Below are 16,948 nucleotides of genomic sequence, written 5' to 3'. Positions count from 1 at the left end.
GTTTTGACTTATTCTGAGCAGTTTCTGGTGGAGAACTTCTGGGAGAAGCTGTAATTTGTTGACCTTGTTCCTTTAGGGGTTAGAACAACACTTTTAGGGACTTAGGAGCCCTTGGTTTATGGACATTTCATGCTTGGAGTTGTAAGGCACAAAAATTTCTATAACAGTTGCCCCCTAAAGTATGAGGCCGTTAACCTTTTGGTGTCGGGTGAAATGCTTTATTATGAGGATCCGAAGTTCTTTCAATGCTGGGAGGAGACCTGTAATAAGATACAATACAATACATTATCTTCATACTGTCTTCATGATCTAGCTGAGGCGGGCATTCCCATGCTCAGCTTTATAAATTCATTTTTATGTACATAGGATAGAAAATCGTCTAAGTGTAGACTGATGATTCTGATAGAGCCATCATCCTTTTGGTAGGATGATTATCTGTGCTGCAATGCTGTACATTTGATGTCTTTATTTCCCTGAATATATATCGCAGCCCGGATGGATGAAACTAGATCCAGGGTCTTCAATCTCATCCGATCTTTACTCGAAGTACAAGTCGATCCATGTGAGAAATGTTTTGAAGTCGAACATGGAAAGACATCGCTTGATTACCAGTCAATGATGTAAACTGTTAACAAGCGCGAGAGGAATCACCAATAATGATAATGACCCTCAAGGTACTGCAGTACAATTCACGTGGTGTGAATAAAGGACTTGGCGTCGAACACCACGCAAAATCTTTCGGTCGAAGGTCATTGATGTAAACCTGTCGCCGGAAGTGAGAAACTTGCCATTGAGGCATGTAAGCTTCAAAATACTGAATGGGGTGTTCCTAGACCAACTTCTTGGATAATGAGCCGATGTCGACAAGAAGTGATCCATCAAAGGAGGGCCTTAATGAATCCCACATCAATGACACGGAACGGAGCAAATGATTTTGATGGAAGTGAAAACAATCTGATGATATAATGTTCAGGGTGGCGGTCATGAAAGAATGGAGTATAATGTATGGTAGTGGGTGAGACACAGGTGACTTCTCTGGATGACTTCTCTTGAACATATCGGCGACACTGATGTGATGGATTGGTAGCATTAACCCCAATGTGGATGGTATGGCGTGACCATGGCGATGTGACCGGTGAATGAAACAACCCAACCCGACTCAGACACGGAGTGGAAGTGTCATGTTCAAGAGTGACTTGCTACCAATAAAGATTCTTTGAGTTTTCTTCCTAATTTTTCCCCAGTCATTGCTGACCAGTACCTCTTTATTTTTTCAAGCTTGAGGAGGATAACATATGCTTGTTCTATAATTTGCCCTTCGGGCAAACCCATCGCTATGTTTTAACGAGCCTAGCGATAGTGAAACTCGTTCTCGTCTAAAGACGAGTTTGTCGCTATTAATCTTTTTAACGAGTTTAACGACAAAGATAACTCGGTCCTTTTCAATTTTAGAGAGTCTGAAAAGGAACGTAAAGGTAACTCCAAAATTCCTTTTTCGTCATCTAATCCCTTAAGTCCGAAAAAGTATAAAACAATACAGAAGGGATGAATTTTCGATAGTTTTAACGAGCCGAACAAAACAAGCGCTCGATCTTTTTGTGCAATAATCCCTCAAGTCCAAAAAGATTAAAATCTAGATGAGGGATAGCACTTCCTGTCCCTTTAACGAGCTGGAAGGCCAAGGACTCGGCAATCTTTTCATATTTTACGAGTCAGTTGAAAAGAGCTTAAAGGAGACTCGTCTTTTGAGGAACGAGTGATAAAACGGGTAGCAGCTGATTCCAGGTAAGGTTTGGAATTTTCCAATCACAGCAGTGTCACAAGGATGGCTAATGAAATCACTCTTTGCAGCTGTTCCTCAAAATGGGTAAACAATCAAATGGAGGTGAATGATCGGCCAATGAAAAAGTGGAGGTGACGGTGCAAACACGACCAAGGATTTAATGACTGAAGTACTACATTCACGGTGGTTATTTACCGGGGAATAGTTCATTTTTTAACGAGCTTAAACGCAGGTGGAAACATTTGCTCATGTCTTATGTTTATTTTTTAACGAGCTTGAACTATGTGCTAAAACTGCTCGAGGCGGGTTTATTTTTTAACGAGCTTGAACCCCGCAGTAACACTGCTCATGTCGGGTTTATTTTTTAACGAGCTTGAACCCTACAGTAACACTGCTCGTGATAAGTTTGCATGCCCCCAGCATAATAACGCAAATCGAGGTGAATGCCCCCCAAGCTTCATTGCATTCAACTCGGTGGTTGGAATGAAGGTTTACCTTTGAGATTTGGAAAGGGGATTTGTTTCATTTTTTAATGAGGTTGACACAGTAAAAGAACCATCCTCAAGATTCCTTGTTTCATTTTTTAACAAGGTCGACACGAGATAAGAACCATCCTCGAAATCCAAATCCATTAGGTATAGAAGATTTCATATTCCACTCTGGCCACTTCCGCCAGATTACTCGGAGGTCGTAGGGCAAAAGTACCCATTAAGGCAGGGTCTTTTAGGAGACCTACTCCGATATTTTGGAGCGAATGATTGCTTCCATGGATCATTGGAATGATTCCCGTAACTTGTGAACTGTTGGGGAGAAATGTTTGTTGGTCGACGATTGTAATTCCTCCTTGGAAGGGAAATGCAATCTTCCTGAAGTAGGTCGACACAACTGCGGCCATGGCATATATCCAGGGCCTTCCCAGTAGGATGTTGTAATCAAGGTTTCCATCGATTACTTCAACATCAATTTTTACTATTTTCCCTCCTAGTTCAACTTTCAAGTTACTTAGGATACCATATGGGGTATATGTCCTTCCATCGAATGCTTTTAATGTCGTCGAAGATCGCGACAAGGTTGGAGATCCTAAAGTTTTCCAGCAACTCATCGACATAATGCATGTAGATGCCCCCTCATCAATAATTGTTCGATGAACGGTTTTGTTGAGGGCTTTCACTTGAATAAGGAAAGCTAGTTGAGCTGGTAACTGAGGGTCATATCCTTTATGATCAAAGGCCACAAGATTGGAATCCATTGGGTCAATCCCACCTATTGCTGATAATAAAGCTTGCTCTTGGGAGAGGCAATTTTGCGGTACCTTGAGTGTCGACATAGCGGACGGCAATTGGGCCAGGTCCTCTATTATATTATAATTCTGTGCTATTTTTGCACGAGGATCAAATGTCGATTTGTGTACTACTCCCTTTGGTGACTTTATCATTTGTTCAGGAATGATGGGTGGCACAACTTTGGTCAAAGTTGTTGTCGAACTACTAGGTTGTTCATTAGCCTTGTTATTGGACACCTGTGGATTCCCGTAATCTTTATTCCTTGCTAAAGCATCATTTTGCTACTTTGATATAGACAACATAAGCACTTGGGATCGGGAAGAATTTTGATTAGCAACCAGTTTGGTTCCCAGGTTTGGAAACGGATCAGTCAATACTGCTGAGGTTTTTGAACTCTTAAAGAGTTTCTTAACTTCAGCTTTATGTGGACAATCTCTCGTCCAATGATCCTCATCGCATATATGACACCCCGGAGGGGGTTTCCTTCGCCCAGAAGGGTTTGTAGAAGGTTTTTCAGGAGATGACTCATCCTGCTTCCTTTTTCTCCCTTTCTTTTTCTTCTTGCCCCCTGGTTGCTTCAGTTGTTTTCCCTTGTCGGTCGACACGGTATTTACCTCCGAGGCAAGAAGTTCCTCATTTGCATTTTGACTAGAAATCTTACGAGCCTTTTTAGATGTAGCCTTTTTCGATTTCGTGTCTGTTGCGCCAATCACGCCATCACCGGCATGAGAGTCATTGTTTGATTTAGGAGGAGGAGGAACTGAGAATTCTGGTCTAGGAGCGTCAGGTATTTTATCGTAGAGCATGCCGGACTGAGTGTAAATCAAGTCTAAATATTGCGCACGAGCGATAACCTGCTCTTCGGTGACGACTCCCCCTTTTGCCACATCTTCCGTGATGGAAGGTAACAAAGACTTAATAAACCATTCAGCTAAAAGCTAATCAGGAACATATGTTTTTACCATTCTACGATGACGTCGCCACTCATGTATATGATCAGATATGTGAGTGGCCGTTGTTTGTTTGAAATTGGTAAGAAGTTATGTTCCCGTTTCGTACCTTATTGGTAACTGAAAATGGGTTAAAAAGGTTGTGGCTAGGGTACTAAAGTTGTCAAACGAAGCTCTGGGTAACTCAATATACCATTTTGCTGCCGGACCAGTTAACGTCCTCTGGAAAAGGCGAAGCCTAATCGAATCATCGTTTAGGGTGTTTGATGAACACCACAGATGAAATGTCATCACATGATTCGACGGGTCTTCACCCGGATTTCCATTAAATTTAGGAATATCTGACGGAATTTTATGTGGAATCGCTGGCCACCAAGGGGCATAAGCAATTGGATCATTCGTCAGCCGGTTTAGATCTGGTAATTCTAGAGTTGCTACAAAGGGCAACTGTTGATTCAGGTTAGGTGAAGCATACCCAGGATAAGATGGAATCGCTTGAGCAGTGGGTCTTTGCATACCAGCATAATGTATTTGATGCTGGCAACTTTGACAAGGTTGATGGGCATAACCATTATAATATGGTTGTTGATAACCGCTTTGGAAATGCAGTAGCGCATTACTTACAAAGACTTGTTGCTCAGGTCCTTGATATGATTGCTGGAATTGCGGTTGTTGAGATTGAACCAGCCCTGGTTGTTGGACCATTTTCTGTTGTCCAATACTGGATGATTGACCAAGATGAGGAGTCATAGTACTTGTTTGAGCCTGAGTCGCTCCAGATAAGGAGGCACTAACCTGAGGTTGTGATTGAGTCGTCGAGACAAGAGGCTGTTGTATTGCAACCTGAGAAACTTGGGGTTGACATACAATAGGTAGCGCATGTACTTGTGATGCAGTCACCATAGCAGGTATAGTGGGAGTATTCGACACAGGGTGGACTGGTTGCATTGAATATACAACCCTTGGTTGCTGAGGCAGTATTGGTACCCAACCGCTGGATGTAATTCCAGTTTGACTTGAACTTTGTTGTAAACTCCCATATGGTTGTTCTCCGGGGGGAAACAATGAAAAGGCATACTGTCCTCCATATGGTGGCAATCCAGTACTTAAAGTGTAGATTGGCCTTTGAAGACACATTGGATCAATTTGTTGAGTTTCAACATAAGAAATACCAGATGATAATCCGGATGAAGAAATAGGAACTGACCATGTTGTCGAAACTATCCCTGATTGGACTCCGGCTTGTTGTTGATAACTTGCCAGGACAGATGGTATACCATCGAACATTGTTGGAGTAGCAGCAGGAGGTTCTGCTGCTGTGTTGGATGACACAGTGCTAGATGTCAACGGTTGTTCAGACATATCTAGTCTATCCAAAATATTTCCTAGCGATTCTACAAGATCTTGCGATGAAGGGAAACTAATTTCGAAGACCAACGAGGGAAAGGTGATGATTATTCCGTTTAAAATAAATTTTAGACGCTTTGACACAACTTGTTTTTTCAATTTTTGAGAGTCGAGAAAAAACAAAAGATGACTCTAGTCTCCTTCGATTTTTAATGAGCCTGAAGTGACAAGTGCTCAGATGGACCTTTTCCGTTAAAGAGTCTGAAAAGGAACGAAAGGGACTACTCTGGAAGTCTAGGTAGAGGGAGTACCAAACCAATCGCAAAACTGCAGAATACTTTTTACGGTACGGCAGTCAATCTTCCCGAATGCTGTGTTCAGTGCATTGCGATCGATAGGGCGGCAGACACGGCTTCCTATGGATAAAGGATTTAAGCCTATAGGGGTCTCCCAAAATATACTCGACGGTACGTGGGAGCACAAGTCCGTACTGGCACTTATCGTCTCAAAGTGGAGGAATCACCCAACCATCAGTGAGAACAACAGTTACCAGGTTTTACGACGCTGGAATACGTCTCTAGCCTAAACCTCTAAATGTTGTGCGTTAAGTTCCAAAGCGTTGTTAGATTCATTGAATTTATTTTAAGTTGATCTTGCTTATGAAGTTTGCCTTTTGGGTTCACCACGAGATGTAGATGTAATTCATAAAATGCAATCTAAAGATGATAAACAAACTTTTATCTCTTTTGTGCAATGAAAATCCTAGCTACTAGAGGAAAAGAAAGACACAATCTTTTCACAAAGAGCAAAGAGCACACTGTAAATGCACTTTCCTAAATCAAGCCAAACAGACTGTCTATATGCAAATGCACATGCATGTATTTGTTTTCGACTTTCTTAGTATTGATGCTAAAAGAAAGTTCATGTACAAATCTGAATTTCTTTTCAAGCGACAAATATAAACAAGCTCTTTTTCGAAATCAAAAACAGAGATGATTACGACACCTTGCGATTTTGAAATGAACACTTGTTCTTGACACTAGAAAATCACAAATTCATACCAAAGGCAATAGTAACAGTATAATCGACCATCAAAAACAATCAAACTTTCTCCTATGGTCGAAATCGACACTTGCGACAGATTCAAATCGAAGGACGACAGTACGACTATTCTACTTTTGCAATGGAAAACTGTAAACGACTCAACAAACACACAAAAACATCTACAGTTCTTTTGTACAAAGGAGGCGGAATAACAGCAAGGAAAAGGGGTTTTAAACAGACATATACTGATCACAGGCAGCAAAATTCAGAGATAGAACTGGAAAGAATGAAGCACAAGAACCACAGCTGCATAGGGCTAGTCTGATCAATGCACCTGTAACACAGAGAATCTGAAATGCAGCGCAGGTTGCCCTTTCGGGAAGTGCGCTGAAATTCAAGATCTCTTAACAGTACCTGCGCTGGGCCAGAAACGAGAATCTATCCGGGTTCCGGGTCACAGTTTGCAGTTCAGTCTTTGGTTTTTGGCCGAGTAAAAGCAATCAGTAATGCACAATCAGGGGTAGATCTAAGGAGGGTCTAAGAGCTATCACAAGGGCAATCAGATAGTTTGTGAATCAGTTGTTTAAATCATAAACAGATCCAGTGAATGGATTGAAGTAGCGGTTGTCTACTTTTCATTTGTTATAGCAAATGCAGTTCGAAAGCTACTTATAAGTTTATGAAACAAACAACAAAGAGATACACAAACAAACTAATTAGACATTCCCCAGTGGAGTCACCATTTTCTTACAGGGAAAAGTGTCTATTTAGAACTGCTCTATCCCACTAAGGTGTGACAGTTGCCTTAGAAACAAACAAAGAAAAACTACTTTTGTATTTCCTTTATGAACTATAGATAGAGAGGAATAGAAAGAACCAACCTATGTCTTGCGCTAATCCTTTGATCCAATCCCTCTCTTCTTTGACAGTGTCCAGCTACCTGCTCCCTTACTTGCCCAGCTTCACAAAGTACCTGTAAGATCACAGAAGAAGAACACTATACAAAGACATGGATCTATATTCATAAACAACTTAGGATCAGATTTAAGTTAACCATACAAATGTAACAAGCATCAGTGATACAAAAGCATGGAGGAAAAACTCAAATAGTTTTTATTGATAAACAAGAAAATATCCAGGAGGAGTTACAACCGGTGGTTCCTAACCCAGCATCAACCTACCAGAAAAGAAGCCCCTCTTCACCTCCAACAAAGCATAGATCACCCAATACTCTGATGTTTGTCTCAAAAACCAACAGAAATTCCTTACAATATGCAAAATTCCAGCCTCTGGATCTCTGAGATGAGGGATCCATATATAGATATGTGTAAGGAGGATGAGTCAGCTTGTGATTTGATTAGTGTCTTCTCTCTGTCAGTTCTTGCTTCCACTTGGAGACTGAAGGCCTCTTACTCATCCTTGGTCGAATTCAGTGAGGCAAGTGTCACAGGAGAAGATTCTGGAAGCTTCCCTTGTCTCTCCACCTCACAGAATGACACTGCCATTTGTCATTTCTTGCTCATCGCACCCCATAGAAGGGACTTTTGAAATGCAACGCACCCTCACAGTGTATTTAGGTGCAATGCAATGCACCTAGCCAGTGGAGCAGCTGAAATGATCCTGTTTTGACTTATTCTGAGCAGTTTCTGGTGGAGAACTTCTGGGAGAAGCTGTAATCTGTTGACCTTGTTCCTTTAGGGGTTAGAACAACACTTTTAGGGACTTAGGAGCCCTTGGTTTATGGACATTTCATGCTTGGATTTGTAAGGCACAAAAATGTCTATAACAACTCTGTCCCTTCAAGCTTCTCATCTTCATTCTAGCAATATAAGCTTCTTTTGTTGTTACATGTTCAATTCCATTTTCTCTGTTCTTCTATGCTTGCACATGAATAGGTTATTCATGTTTTCTACTGTGTCTAATGCCAAATAACTGTCATCTTATCTATGCATTGATAAACTAGATTTGCAAGCTTCAGTTACTTCCTGTAGCTGGCCATTCATATATGTTTATGTATACATATGTTGGTACAGTCAGTATTCTCCATCTATCCATTGAATCTATAAACTATTGAGCATTAGTAGTCTAAAGCCTTGTATTGTTGAGGGTGTTCATGCATGTCTTGAGTGAGAATAGAGTTGAAATGGTTATCTGGCTTGATCCAATCCATCATTCATTCCAATAGTTCAGAGAACAAGATTGAAGATTATATGTTACTAGGCATCTCTGAGCTGCAACCTAGGAGACTTTCTTCGAGGGATAACATAATTGGCGCCGCTGCTAGGGAGAGGAAACTGAAGCTCATCTTCCCTGGGAAACAACACAGATCCAGCTTAGATGATAGACAAAGTCTAGGCACTTTTTTGGTTGTGATCATCTATCTGGGGACTCTATTGGAGGTCGAACCTTTGGCGATTCCACTTCATAGTTCTGGCTCAGTTTGTGAGGCATACTCGGAGAAATCCTCAGAAATCACAAGCTAATCCAATATATGACCTTGAAAAGATCATCAAAGAAAGAAAGGCTTTGCATAAAGGAGCATCAGGTTCAGGTAAACCTAAACAATATTCCATATCTCTGCAAGAAAATCCTGCAATAGAACAAATACATGTTGAGAGTATAGCATATAATACTAACAGTGAAGAAAAACTCTTAGAGATTCATAAAGCTCATTATTCTTTAGGTTCTCCTTATGTTGTAAGCCAAAAGGAAACCTCACCTCCTATCCATCATACTCCTTTAGTCTTGTCAATCACTCCTCAGCCCTCTATCATTCAGACTGCCAGTACTCTTATAGCCACCATAGCTATGGCAGGACCACAAGCACCCACCAAAATAGAAAGAATCATAGCTTCTAGGTATGGACCTCTAATACTGCCCACTCCTCTGAATGCCATGCCTATTGGAGAATATCATAAATATAGGCCTAAGTTCATTGGGACTGAAGATGTTACAACTAAAGAACATCTTGAGTCATTCTATAGCTATGTTGATAACCTGGACATTAGTGAAGATGATGTGTGGATGAGAGTCTTTTTCCAAAGCCTAGATGGAGAGGCTAGAAAATGGTTCAGAGAACTAACCCCAAGATCTATAGCAGATTTTGAGGCTTTAGATGATGCATTCTTAAAGCATTGGGGGGGTAAGAAGGATCTCCTCTACTACCACACTAAGTTTGGGAACTTAAAGAGGGAAAATGGTGAATTGTTGTCTTATTTTAATAAGAGGTTTAACCGCATGTACAGCAAGATACGAGCTAAAGTAAAACCCGCCACTACCTCTACTAAACTCACCTATGCCAATGCTTTTGATTTTGACTTTTGCCTACTGTTGAGGGAGAGGCGATGTGCTACTTTGGCTGATATGCAGGATGCAGCCTTGGAAGTAGAATCAAACATCATGGCTGTAGAGAAGCTCAAGGAAATGTTGATAGAAGAAGACATAGGGGCGAGTCTTCATCAACTTCAGATCCCAAGATATATAAAATGACCAAAATGAAAGAGTCATTAGCCTTTGAAATCTCCAAACTAAAGGTTGAGTAGCACCCTAGGAAAGGAAGAGTTCCTAATACCTTTGCCCCTAGAAATCCAAATCCAAATCCATATAGAAGAACTAATGAGCAGTTGCAGATTTTTCAAAGAAGCAAATATGCCAATGAAGACCAAAGGGTGAAGACCCCTTTCCAGAATGTAGTCATGGAAGAAGAGCAGTTTGAAGAACATGATGAGATCCATTGTCTGGAAGACAAAGGCAATGCCTCCTTTTTTACCTCAAGTGCCTATGAAAAGTCAGTATTTAAGTGACCAGGTTAACCAAGATTGGGATGGTGAAGATGTTCTACAAACTGAAGATCAGCAAAGATATAATCTGAGGTCGAACATGAACAATGCCAAGGAAACCCCTATTCATAGAGCTGTTTTCCCTGCAATACAACAAGCTAATAAGCAAAAGCGACCAGCAATTGATCCTATCATCCTCAAATCTCCAGCTCAGGAGGTAAGAGGTCTTGACGAGCCTCCTTCTCCTTTAAATTTTCAACCAGAAATTCAAAAGCTAAGAATACCTATGCCTCTGATTGAACTAGTGAAGAATGAGTCCTTCAAAAGATCCATCCTCGAGGCCCTTGAGCCTAAAGCCATCCAAGCCTCCAATGACTATGTAAATCTGCAAGATGACAAGCCAACTGTTATTCTCAACCCAATGATTGAAAATTGTGAAGACAACTCCCCATCATTCTATGTCTCTCTGACTATTCATGATAAAATCCTTCACAACTGCCTTCTGGACACTGGAGCCAGCCATAATATAATGCCCAAGGCTGTCATGGATGAGTTGGGTCTTGACATTACCAAGCCTTATCATGACCTGTTTTCTTTTGACTCTAGAAAAGTGAAATGTCTGGGATTAATCAAGGACCTAGCCATCACTTTATCTCAGCTACCCATGAAAAGCATGATGATGGATATTGTGGTAGCAGATGTACCCCCCAAGTTTGGCATGTTACTTTCCAGAGGTTGGATCAAGAGATTAGGTGGATCATTACAAAATGATCTGTCCTATGCTACTATCCCAGTTTTCGAAGGTGAGAGCAAGAGATTATACAGAGAAGCTCAGTTGGCTTATATCATCAGCGATGAAAGGAATCCCACTAATCATCCCATCTATGCTGTTGACACTGATCTTGGAGCATGTATTCTTCATATTGAAGAATCCCAGTTGGCCTCCACGCAGCTTAAAAAACCAGTTTGCCAGATCGTTGAGGAAGAAGGCCCATAGATTTGGGACATGTTATTTGATGGGGCTTGCTCTAAGGAAGCTGTAGGGGCAAGTGTATTCCTTGTTTCCCCCACACAAGAATACATTCATTTATCTTTCAAATTAACCTTTCAGGTCACAAACAACATAGCAGAGTACGAAGCTTTGATTCTGGGCTTAAGCGCTGCTAAACAAATGGTCATCAAAGGCTTGAAAGTGCCTGGAGATGCAGACCTAAGCATCTAAGGCTGAAAGCATACAGAGATGAGGTATGGAGGCTCAAGGATTCCTTTAATAATTTCAGCATTTCTTATATTCCAAGAATGAAGAATTAGCTTGCCAACTCCCTTACTGTGTCTGTTAGCACATTTATTCCTCCTTTGCCTCCTAAATTGGCATATGAAGTTTAGGTGAAATATAGACCGTCTCTGCCTGACAACATCAAATACTGGAATTTTTTTGAAGACGATGATGAAATTGACAGGTTTTTTCAAGTCGTTGAGGAATTTTCTGAAACTCACATCAATCAGGAAAATGAAACCATGGAAGAATGCAGCCAATCCAAGTTAAAAAATGAGATCGGCCGAGGAAGCATCGTCCAGCTTCCTAGTAACCATATACCAAAGGGATTGGTGCCTCTAGAGAATTTGTTCAATCATAACGATGTGCCTTATAAGCCTGTTGAAATAGAAAATGAGTTGTTGTTCATAAACACAATATAAGGAGCCCAGCCCATCCGAAATACATAAATTTGTCCACTCATTTGTCCTTTGCCCAGAATTCCGAGTATTGCACCCTCATGAAGCAATTCCCTGATATTTTTGCATGGGAATACAACGATCTTAAAACCTATGACGCAGACGTCATTCAGCATAAGATTCCACTGGAAAGGAACACCATCCCTTTTAAGCAGAAATTAAGACCTATCAGCCCTCTCTTATTGCCTTTGATTGAGAAAGAAATCAAGAAGCTGTTGGATGCCAAAATCATTGTTCCCCTAAGGTATTCAAATTGGATAGCTAACCTTGTGGTATTAAGAAAGAAAAATGGAGAAATCAGACTTTGTGTTGACTTCAGAAATCTGAACAAGTGCTCTAAAAAAGATAACTACCCATTTCCTAAGATGGAACACTTGCTACAAAGAGTTTCAGGGGCTAGAGTCATATCTTTCTTAGATGGATTTTCAGGTTACAATCAGATTGTTGTACATCTAGAAGATTAGGAAAGGACCACCTTCACTACTCCTTGGGGCACTTTCATGTACTCCAAGATGCCTTTCGGACTGATGAATGTTGGGGCTACTTTTCAGAGGGCCATGGACATAGCCTTTGTGGGAGAGAAGGACAAGTTTTTCCTTATTCATCTTGATGACATAAAATTCTTCTCCAACAGTCACAAAGACCACTTGCAGCATTTGAAGAATGTCTTCCTAAAGTGCAGACAGTTTGGAATTCCGGTGAACCCAAAGAAGTCACAGTTTGCTCTAGAAGAAGGCAAACTTCTAGGACATATTGTTTCTGCTGAAGGTGTGAAGATTGATCCAGCGAGGGTTCAAGTAATTCAGAAATTGTCCATCCCAAGGTCAAAAAGGGACATTCAATCCTTCCTTGGTAAGATTAACTTTGTAAGGAGGTTCATTCCAAACTTCGCAGAGCTAGTAAAGCACATCACTTCCATGTTGAAGAAAGGATCAAAAATAAAATTGACAGATGCTTCAAGAAGCTCTTTTGAAGCCATCAAGCAAGCTATCATGGAAGCTCCCATTCAAATCAACCTAGATTACACCCAAGAGTTCTATATCTTCTCTTTTGCCTCGTATGATACACTTACAGTGGTTCCATTGCAGAAAAATGATGAAGGCATAGAGAACGATGTGGCCTTTTTCAGCAAAACTCTAAGGGATGCTAAACTAAGGTATGACCTTATTGAAAAACAAGCTTATGCTCTCATAAAATCTTTAAACGCATTCAAAATTTATATTCTACATTCCAAAGTGGTTGCATATGTACATTTAGCCTCAATAAAATATGTCTTAACTCAACCAGATATTGATGGAAAGAGAGTTAAATGGATTGCAAAATTCATAGAGTTTAACATAGAGGTGAAGCCCACTAAGCTTGTCAAAGGCCAGGGCTTGGCTAAACTTATGGCTGAAGAAAATTGCAACTTGTTAGACATAAATTGCATGGGTCTAAATTCAGATGATGAGAAGACAAGGGGAGCAGCAGAAGAGCAAAAGCAGAATCAATATTTGGCTGAAAATCTAGCCACCTGTGAATGGTATTTCAGCATAGTTTATTTTTTTCAACAGCTAGAAGTCCCTCTAGGGCTTAGCCCAAGTCAAGCCCGGGCCATTAAACTCAGATCATCCAAATTCTGCATTCATACAAATCTGCTTTATTAGAAAGACCCATCAGGAATCCTCTTGAGATGTCTAGATAAAGAACAATCTGTGGAAGTCATACACCAGTTTCATTCTAGCATCTGTGGAGGGCATCATTATTGGAAAACCACAGCTCATAAAATCCTGAGGGTTGGGTATTATTGGCCTACTCTGTTCTCTGATGTGTTTTTTTTTGTGAAATCTTGTGACAAGTGTCAGAGTTTTGCAGGAAGACAGCAGCTAAAATATCTGCCCCTGAAGCCAGTACATGTCAATGGTCCCTTCCAACAGTGGAACTTGGACTTTATAGGTGATATCAACCCACATTCCAGTGGCCAACACAAATGGATCTTAGTAGCCACTAATTATTTAACCAAGTGGATTGAGGCTATACCCACTAAGAATGTCAATCATCAAGTTTTCATAAAGTTCTTGAATGAGAATATTTTCACTAGATTTGGTTGCCCAACCAAACTAGTCATTGATGATGTAGCAGCTTTCAAGGCAAAATAATTGGTGGACATGATTGAATCCATGGGTATTCAAGTGGTGCATTCTACCTCATATTATCCTCAAGGAAACGACCTGGCTGAATCATCTAACAAGAGTCTGGTAAGGGTAATCAAAAAAATGTTAGAGGACAACAAAAAGAGCTGGGATTCCAAGTTGAAGCTTGCGCTATGGGCTGACAGAGTTACCATCAAAATTTCCATAGGGAATTCTCCATTTAAGCTGGTTTATGGCGCTGATGTTGTTTTCCCTATCCAGCTGATTCTCCCTGTGGCTAAATTCTTTCAAGAAGAACAAGATGAAGAGAATGACATGGTAAGAAGAATGAATAACCTGGTTGAACTACAGTAGATTAGAGAACAACTGGTTGAGAAGTCAAAGGCTCATCAGAAGAAAATCAAAGAAACCTTTGACAGGAAGGCAAAAGTGGAAAATTTCCAAGTTGGTGACTAAGTGCTTAAATGGGATGCATTTAAGGAAAAGAAAGGTAATCATGGCAAGTTTGACTCCTTATGGACAGGTCCATATGTCATCGCTCAAATTTAGCAGAAAAATACATTCATTCTGCACAATATGGAAGGAGGAGATACTTTTGGTAGCCCAGTCAATGGGCGGTTCTTGAAACTATATTTCATTTAAGGCTTTAAAGCCTTGTTATTGTAAATATGTTTTTTCTAGTTTTTATTTTCATTACAAAATAGACTCCATGCCCAATGGAACACTAGGAGGAAGATTTGTTTTGTTTTTATAGGAAAGGAATTAGTCTGTGATTCTTGAAACCTCACAGGGAGAATTTCATCCCTAGAAGGAGCCAATGTTAGCCTTGGAAGCATTTGGCCCAAAAAATGGATCCAAAACACTACTGAAGGCTTCGAAATTCACCTAAGGATCATTTGAAAATCCCAACAGTCGCATGCCAAGAGCCCTTGGAAGGGCGGAAAATCACTATCGGGAGGCGAAAACCAAAGGAAAACAGTGAAAAACCATGAATCACAGGCTTGAGCATAACAATGCACAACAGCTGTTAGATATGGCCGATCAACGGCCCAGATCTAAGCAGCAAATCACAAATCGGCAAGTAGAGAGTACTTCAGGCTGGGTGGAAGGCACTACCGATCAGCGATCTCTGACGATCAAATCGGCGGGTCGCAATTAGCGGAGGAAACCGGAAGGTATCAGCGCAGACCAAGCAGAACTTGCGATGGCGATCGGCGATTCAACATGGACTGTCAATCAAGCACGCAGATCGATGGCCCACGTTGCATCACAATATCACAGTCAGGAAAAACAAAGAGCGCTAGCACATGGGCCCTAGGCATAAGCGATAAGCTATTGCGATTAGATCGCATCGCTATATCATGGCGGAGCAGCACCAAGGGGTGGAACCTTTACACATTCATATGGGTGATTGGATAAGCCAGACTCGACGACATTATAAGTATGAAATACATAATATTTCAGGTTCGTGAGAAGTCCAGTTTTAATGATTTTCATTATTTTTCGTTATTTAGCGGAAGACATAGGGAGCCAAGGATTTGCGATATGCAATAAGACCCAGACCCGAAAGGGTCCGGGAAGGGAAATACATAATATTTCAAGTCCATGGGAAGGTCGTTTTTAATGTATTTTCATGTATTTTTGTTATATAATGAAATACAAAGGGAAGCTTGGCAGCACCGACTGCGATGAGTCCTGGACCCGCAAGGTTTCAGGAATGAAATCTATAAATTTGAAGTCTGAAGGAAGCCATATTTTAGTGTATTTCCCGTGTTTTTAAGTATTTCACAATACAAAGGGAAACACAGGGCCAGGCCACTTGCGATAGGTGACAACGACCCAAAGGGCGGACTCGATAGATATATATGCCATGTTTAAGGACTTTTGAAGTCTGAAAGGAACAAATATTGATGGGATTTTACAGTATTGGAGTGTTTTCAGTGTAAAACAGAAAACGCTCATTATTAAACATTTTAAAGGGAAAACAGAGGCCCCAATAGCCATTTCAAGATAAAGACAGAAGGCTAGAAAGGGAATAAAAAGGGTCACAGTGCAAAACAGCCACAACAACAAATGATCATGGAGCATCAACAGCCCAGCGCAGCTCATCAAAACAAACATCATGGAGTATCTCTGGCACGAGAGAGCTCCCTGCCAATGCTGCAAAATACCAGAATGAGGTTATTCTGCTGTCAGGAGAAGGAACATCTGAGCCATGCTTGTCGAGTCAGGGCATCAAAGTTGTTAAAGAGACATAGGGATAGATTAAGACCTCTCAAGCCTCAGAAGGCTCGAGAGCATTGTAAAGAGCTATAAATATCTGAAAGAAAAATGTAATAGAGGTTCAAATTCTGGAGATTGTTGCTACTCTGTCCCTTCAAGCTTCTCATCTTCATTCTAGCAATATAAGCTTCTTTTGTTGTTACATGTTCAATTCCATTTTCTCTGTTGTTCTATGCTTGCACATGAATAGGTTATTCATGCTTTTTGTTGTGTCTAATGCCAGATAACTATCATCTTATCTCTACATTGATAAACTAGATTTGCAAGTTTAATTTACTTCTTGTAGCTGGCCATTCATATATGTTTATGTATGCATCTGCTGGTACAGTCAATATTCTCCATCTATCCATTGAATCTATAAACTATTGAGCATTAGTAGTCTAAAGCCTTGTATTGTTGAGGGTGTTCATGCATGTCTTGAGTGAGAATAGAGTTGAAATGGTTATCTAGCTTGATCCAATCCATCATTCATTCCAATATTTCAGAGAACAAGATTGAAGATTATATGTTACCAGGCATCTCCGAGCTGCAACCTAGGAGACTTTCTTGGAGGGATAACAATGACTACTCCAGGAAGACTTGGATATACTTTTTGAAGACCAAGGATTAGGTC

Source organism: Pinus tabuliformis, chromosome Q, assembly GCF_031772625.1.
Source record: "Pinus tabuliformis cultivar Carrire ecotype Pingquan chromosome Q, CPIR1, whole genome shotgun sequence".
Taxonomy (NCBI): Eukaryota; Viridiplantae; Streptophyta; class Pinopsida; order Pinales; family Pinaceae; genus Pinus; species Pinus tabuliformis.
This window is presented reverse-complemented; position numbering follows the sequence as displayed.